The sequence below is a fragment of the Lithobates pipiens genome, unplaced genomic scaffold (genome assembly GCF_037356315.1).
Source record: "Lithobates pipiens isolate NorthernLeopardFrog02 unplaced genomic scaffold, aLitPip1_a1.2 Scaffold_30, whole genome shotgun sequence".
Classification (NCBI taxonomy): Eukaryota; Metazoa; Chordata; class Amphibia; order Anura; family Ranidae; genus Lithobates; species Lithobates pipiens.
In genome coordinates, this window is record NW_027507791.1 from 164,279,046 (window position 1) to 164,286,538 (window position 7,493).

Consider the following 7,493-nt stretch of genomic DNA (forward strand, 5'->3'; position numbering starts at 1 on the left):
CGAAAAAAACCAAGTCATTGCCAACATTGGAGGCTAACAGGGTTGGGCAATCAGTTTCCTTGCCTGAAATAGGCATCTCAGAACTGCCATCTGGCTGCTTCCCGGGTTTCCGACTCCTTCAACTAATCCCAGGAGACAATACTTCACCTCCATCCTGGTGGAGGTGCCAAACACCCGATCAGTGGTTCCTGTCACCTCCGTCCAGTAGCGGATCAACTTCGGGCATCTCCAAAACATGTGCATCATGTCTCCCCCCATGTTCCCGCACCGGGGGCAACTTGCGTCCGGCCGTTTGGCCAAATTGAAAAAGTTTACGAGGAGCATAATAGGTTCTATATAATAAGAACAGATGTGACATCCTCTGTGAGGAGAGCCACAATTCACCACAGGCAGGATTCCTGTGGCCAATTATATCTCAGGGGGGTTTAGTACACACCACACACTATATAAGGCCGCCAGCACGGCGGCCTTGCATAGTGTGTTGCGGTGGTCAGGGAAAGAGGACGATAGGCAGGGACAGTGTCTTTACTGCTTGGGAACCTAGCACTATTACAGTGGGTGTTATGTGCCTCCTGCACAGTACACACCTGAAGCTTCCCTTTATTACTGGTGTTCAATTTCTGCAATACACGCATCTGCAGTGCAGAAGTTAGAGTGGGTGTTGTGTGCCTCCTACACAGTATACACCTTATTGCTGGTGTTCTGTTTCTGTAATACAGGAACCTAGCACTGTTACAGTGCTAGGGTGTACAGAGAAGCTGGTATATATAGAAGACTACAGCATACAGAAGAGATGCTAGAGTAAACAGTGAGGCTGGGGTACACAGAGAGGCTAGTTTAAAGAGAGGCTAATATATACAAAGATGTTAGTGTATATAGAGAGGTTAGAGTGTATACAGAAAGGACAGTGCATATAGAGAAACTAGTGTATACAGAAGACAGGCTTGGGTATACATCAAAGCTGACAGTGTATACAGAAGACTGGGTAGTGCATACAGATAGTCTAGTGGGTAAAGAAGACAGGCTGGTGTATTCTAGCTAGTTTTTACAGTCTAGTGTATACAGAAGACAGGCTGTACAGAAAAGCTAGTATATATAGAAGACTACAGCATACAGAAGAAAGGCTAGTGAATACAGAATACAGACTCGTGTATGCAGATAAGCTTGAGTATACAGAGATGCTAGAGTAAACAGTGAGGCTGGGGTACACAGAGAGGCTAGTTTAAAGAGAGGCTAGTATATACAAAGATGTTAGTGTATATAGAGAGGTTAGTGTATAGAGAGAGTCGAGTGTATACAGATAGGACAGTGCATATAGAGACTAGTGTATACAGAAGACAGGCTTGGGTATACATCCAAGCTGACAGTGTATACAGAAGACTGGGTAGTGTATACAGATAGTCTAGTGGGTACAGAAGACAGGCTGGTGTATTCTAGCTAGTTTTTACAGTCTGGTGTATACAGAAGACAGGCTGTGGTATACAGAGGGTTTAGTGTATTCAGAGAGTCTAGTGTATACAGTTGGCGAGTGTATACATAAGACTGACTAGTTTACACAGTGTTCACAGAGATGCAAGGGTGTACAGCGAAGCTGGTATATATAGAAGACTACAGCATACAGAAGAAAGGCTAGTGAATACAGAATACAGACTTGTGTATGTAAATAGGCTTGAGTATACAGAGATGCTAGAGTAAACAGTGAGGCTTGGGTACACAGAGAGGCTAGTTTAAAGAGAGGCTAGTATATACAAAGATGTTAGTGTATATCAAGAGGTTAGTGTATAGAGAGGGTAGAGTGTATACAGAAAGGACAGTGCATATAGAGAAACTAGTGTATACAGAAGACAGGCTTGGTTATACATCAAAGCTGACAGTGTATACAGGAGACTGGGTAGTGCATACAGATAGTCTAGTGGGTAAAGAAGACAGGCTGGTGTATTCTAGCTAGTTTTTACAGTCCAGTGTATACAGAAGACAGGCTGTGTTACTCAGAGATTTAGTGTATTCAGAGAGTCTAGTGTATACAGTTGGCGAGTGTATACATAAGACTGGCTAGTTTACACAGTGTTTACAGAGATGCAAAGGTTTACAGAGAAGCTAGTATATATAGAAGACTACAGCATACAGAAGCAAGGCTAGTGAATACAGAATAAAGGCTGGCTTTTGCAGAGAGGCTAGTTTTTTCAGAACACTATCTAGGGTATACAGAGAGGCTAGATTATACAGAGAGGCTAGTGCATAGAGTAAAGCTATTGTATATAGAAGCCTGGTTAGTGTATACAGAGAAGCTAGTGTGTACAGAAGAAAGGCTAGACAGGCTATAAAGAGAGATAAGTGTTTACAGAAGACAGTTTGGGGTATACAGAGATGCTAGTTTTTACAGAGAGACTAATGTATACAGAAGAGAGGCTAGGGCATACAGAAGCCAGAAGACGGGCTAGTGTATTCAGACCTAGGCAAGTGTCTATCGAAGACAGGCTATTGTATGCAGAAGACCGGCTAGTGTAAACATGCTGTTGTATATAGAGAGGCTAGTGAATTTAGAGGGTAGGCTAAGTGATAACAGAGGACAATCTGGGCTATACAGAGACATTTCATCATTTCATCTAGCTCACATCTCTAATGGAGTTTGTCTCATTGCCATGTTATGTCTTTTCATTCTTATGCTAAATATAGATTATACTCACTACACGATTTTAATCATCCACATCAAGCATGCAATAAAACTATCATACATCAAAATGAATCATGTACTCTTTTGCTCTATTTTGCATATTTGTAATTCTCCACATCAACTGTCACATTGAGTATGTGACAGTCCTGACACACCATCCTGACTTATTTTGCTTTATTTCCTAAAAATCCGGTTAAATCCGGTTAAATCTATTCACTTCGATGAGTTATACCGCTAATTGTACGGTAATGCAAAATGTTCACAAAACCATATATTTGCTACTAGACATGCTGCACATACTAAGAGTAATGTAACTATCGCTCGCTAACGATGTAAACAGTTTTATTTCTTTTCTGACATTAACCGAGTATCTCTGACATTAACTGAGTATCTCTCTGCACTATGATCTTAATAATAATAATAGGATTGTGTAATGCAAAGATCAACTAGTCTAATATAAGCTTTCTCATTGGTACCGGCATATCCTTTAAATTTAGACTAACGCAACTATTTCTCTGCCATTTTCAAGCTAAGCTTTTAATCTCTTACCGTTGAACAGCGATACTTCCTCCCTGCAATATTATGCCATTTAAATGTCCTATTTGTCGCCTATATTATACAACTCTCTGAAAAGCATATATGTAGACAATTAAACTAGTCTTACATCTTAATAAAACAGTTTTTTTGCTCAACCAGTATCTCAGAACATAAGCAAATAAACGTTTCCACTGTTTGACTCTTTTTCTGTATTACTTATTTTTCTCCACCTTAACTGTCACCACTGGCGTAACTAGAACCTTCAGGGCCCCGATGCAAGAAACAATGAAGGGCCCCCCTGAACCCCATCCAGGGCCCTTCCCTCCAAATCTGGCGGTTGAACTCCAGGGCGTGGTCACAGGTATGACCTTTGTGAGCCCTGTAGTTCCACCACTGGTATCAGTAGTTTTGTTTTTATAATTTTTTTTTAATTTTTAGGTGCCCCATTGGGGGACTGTCCCTAGGCAGGATGGGGTCCCCGTTCCCAGAAGAGATGAGGCCTTTTTCTCCAGGGCAGATGAAGTTACTGCCACCAGGTGAGAAGGGGTCCCAGTCCCCAGGGGAGGTGGGGGTCCCTGTCCCCACGTAAGAAGGGGTCCCTGTCCCCAGGGGGAGAGGGAGGGGGTATATAATGGTGTGTGGGGGATGGGGTCCTCTCACTCACCATGACCAAGCTGTAGGCCGCGCACTCATCCATGCTGGCCTGGGCTCCATCCAGTGTGCTGGATGGGCGATCAGCATATCGCCCAGAAAGACCTTTCATCATCTGTGTATGACGGGGGAGGAGGGGGGCTGGCAGACAAGCCTGCAGTGTCCTCCGGGGAGCTGGCTCTCATAGGGCTGCACTGCATCTGTGTGCTTAAAGTTTGTTTACCCGGGAGAAGTATGCAGTGCAGTGTGGGCCGGACTCGGAAGGGGGGGGGCGGGACTCTGGCTGGGGAGAACAGACATCGGACTGAGCGGCAATGCATGGAGCAGGATAGGGGTACTCTGAGGAGCCGGCTGAGGACACAGGTCATGCGGGGAATGCACCACTAAAGAGCAGCCAGTGTGATAGTCAAGCATGGAGCTCTGCTAGTCACCCTCCACCTCCAGCCACCCGTGTGCATGGTGCACTGGTACCCCTAGCTGCCTATGCTGCTGCTGGCCATATGTAGAGGGGGCTGCATGGGCCCCCTGCATCACAGGGCCCGGTTGCGGTCGCGACTGCTACACCCCCTATAGTTACGCCCCTGACCCCTGCCCTACACCTGATAGATGTTATAGGTTTGTAAGAGGTGGGTACTGGGGGGTAGGTTTGGGTGGGCCTAAAAATCATATAAATCATGGCTCCTGTATATCCTGGATCAGGGATAAGGCTAGTAAGGGGGGTATCACTTGATAAATTGACCACCCAATGCCTGCAATATTGTAAGGTAGTGAACGGGCCCCTGCTTTCAGGGTAGTATGATGTTTAGTAAAGTATATAGAATTACTAGCTCCTCTATGATGATATGAGGTCTGCAATATGAAGAATAGTTCATATAAGGCATAGAGGTAAGCGCCAATATAAATGTCGCAGCAGGGCACAAGATTGGATCAGTCACTAAAATATACCAAGTGCTCCGTTCGATGTATACTTTACCGATAGGTGTCTCGGGTTCTTCTGGGCGCTCATTCGGCCGTGGTAGTGTTCAGTTAGAGAGTAAAAGGCTACAACTATATGGGATCCGAGCAGGTCTGGTGTCTAGTCGAGTGCGTGCGTTGAATGCTCTCTCGTCTGACGGGTTGGAGGCCCAGGACTGTTCCAGGTAGAAATCATGGTGGTAACCGGAGTCAGGGATATTGAAGCTAGTGTAAGTGTCTGTAGTCTTTCAAGGCAGGTGAGTAAGGGAATGGTCCATATGCATGGCAGAGGAAAGGAGAGCGGCACTAGGCAGGGTATGAAGCATATAGGCTAATCCACCGTCGCATGGGGGTCCCAGAGCTCTCGTGAGGCGACAGGTCTAGCGGTCCCTGCGTGCTCTGCGAGGTAGCGGGACCGAAGTCGGGCTCGTCGGTGTGTGGCGGGGTCGGTGTCCCCCAAGTGGTCTGAAGGTGGATGGCAACCTATGTCTGCGAGATCTGGACAGTTGAGTTTCCATGAGATCTTCAGTGCTCCGGGTGTTGGGTGAAATGTGGACCCGAAAATCAGGCTTGCAGAGCGAACAGAAACTTCCAGCGATAGCGGATGTCTCTCTGCCTCAGCACGTCAAGTAATGGGCGCAAGTCTCTTCGATGTTTCAGCGTGATCGCCGAAAGATCCTGATATATCTGGATCAAATGGCCTTCAAATGTCAGGTTCAGATTGCTCCTAGTTTTTTTAAGAACCTCTTCTTTGAGGGTATAGTCGTTAACATAACAGATGACCTCCCGTGGGGGATCAGAATCTTTGCCCTTAGGCCTAAGGGCTCTATGTATCCTCTCCATAGCTATAGGTGTACCGGAGGTTCAGACTAGCAGCTGGCTGAAATAGGGATGTGACCGCTGGGAGGATTTGCTCGGGCTCCATCGACTCCGGGAGGCCTCTAAACCTCAGATTGTGTCTTCGTCCCCTATTGTCGATATCTTCGACATGGCGCTGGAGGTCTCTGAGCTGCCAGGTGTGTGTCGACTTTGCCTTGAGCCATCTGCAATTAATGCTGTTGTTGTTAGCTCCATGGAGTTTACTCTCCCTGTGATTGCTTGTATCTCGTGGCGGAAGTCTGAGATGGCGGCGGTTAGAGTGCTCTTTATATCAGCCGCGACAGTCCTCAGGTCGTGGATATTTAGTTGTTGGTGATGGGGAGATGAACTGTCTGCCATAGTGTGCTGTGGATCAGTCGGCGTCAGGGTAATCCCGATGTGGTTGGTGGTGGGAGAACAGGCCGCCATGTTGGCCCCCTGGTTCCTGAAAAGATGCGGTATTCTCTTGGTATTACGGGATCCCAGGTCCCTTGGTGAGCGGGATCTAGATGCAGAGGGTCCGCTTGAGGAGGTCCCCATGATGTGACAGTGTTTTTCAGGTAAAATCCTCGGTGATCGATCTTTTTTAGGCTGAGGTAAGACGGAGCAAAAAGCTTAAGCAGCCATCCTCTCTCTAGGCAAGCCACGCCCTCCCGGCTTTTTTTTAAATATGTTGTTGACGTTGACGACCTGTTTTATTTTTCTGCTTGTTTGCCGAGGTGACCATCTTGGCGTTTGTCAAGAGGGTTGAGAGTGGCCAGCAAGATTGCCTACGGCCACATCATCCTGAATACACCCGATCTTGTCTGATCTTGAATGCTAAGCAGGGTCAGGCCTGGTTCGTACCTGGATGGGAGACCCCTGGGAATACCAGGTGCCGTAGGCTTTTTTTTAATATGTTGTTGGCGTCGACGACCTGTTTTATTTTTCTGCTTGTTTGCCGAGGTGACCATCTTGGCGTTTGTCAAGAGGGTTGAGAGTGGCCAGCAAGACTGCCTATGGCTACATCACCCTAAATGCGCCCGATCTCGTCTGATCTTGTATGCTAAGCAGGATCAGGCCTGGTTAGTACTTGGATGGGAGACTGCCTGGGAATACCAGGTGCCGTAGGCTTTTTTTTTATTTGTGCTTGGAGACTCTTATAACAATGATGAAATGGGAATGACAGATACTGAAAGAAAGTGACCTGAAGTTGTGCCGTGGTCACGTGGTCAGTATGCCTAAAAGGGGGCATTCCCAAGTAGTACTAAAAAAGAAAAGGGGATACAAAGAAAAAGGGGGAACGAGAGGGTGGGACAACCTCCGGAAACATCCAACAGGGCAGGGAGGAACCGAGGCCGTCTTATAACGGCGAGGCTCCTCCCACAAATGACAGATACCTTCATTTTTTAAGAAGGTAGAACAGATAGTGAACACCTTTATATGGGCCGGGACAACCCCAAGAATAGCACAAACTACCCTCCAATTGCCCCTGTCACTTGGGGGTCTAGCCCTTCCCTGTCTGAAGGAATATTATTGGGCAGCGGTACTGGTTACGGTGCGGTGGTGGTTCATGCAGCTCCGCTCCAACCCGTCTGTTAATCTGGAGGCGGCAATTTTAGGCTCCTATCCTGCATTGAGTAACTTAGTCTTTAGAGGGCCGAAGGCTCACCCTGAGGTCACTACCCCTATGCGAACTACGCTTCGGGTTTGGAATCAGGTTACAACTCGATTGAACCCGCCCGCCGCACTGTCGCCATACACCCCACTGTGGGAAAACCCAAAGTTTAAACACCTCAGCTCGGTCCCGGACCCTGCCCTTTGGGCTAGGTATGGTGTC

At 46.9% G+C, this 7,493-nt stretch overlaps 2 pseudogenes; both read left to right on the forward strand.

Moving 5' to 3' along the window:
* The first annotated feature begins 6,442 nt into the window (after positions 1-6,442).
* Positions 6,443-6,560, forward strand: LOC143948245 (5S ribosomal RNA; annotated as a pseudogene).
* A 108-nt stretch (positions 6,561-6,668) lies between these two features.
* Positions 6,669-6,787, forward strand: LOC143948600 (5S ribosomal RNA; annotated as a pseudogene).
* Positions 6,788-7,493: the final 706 nt, after the last annotated feature.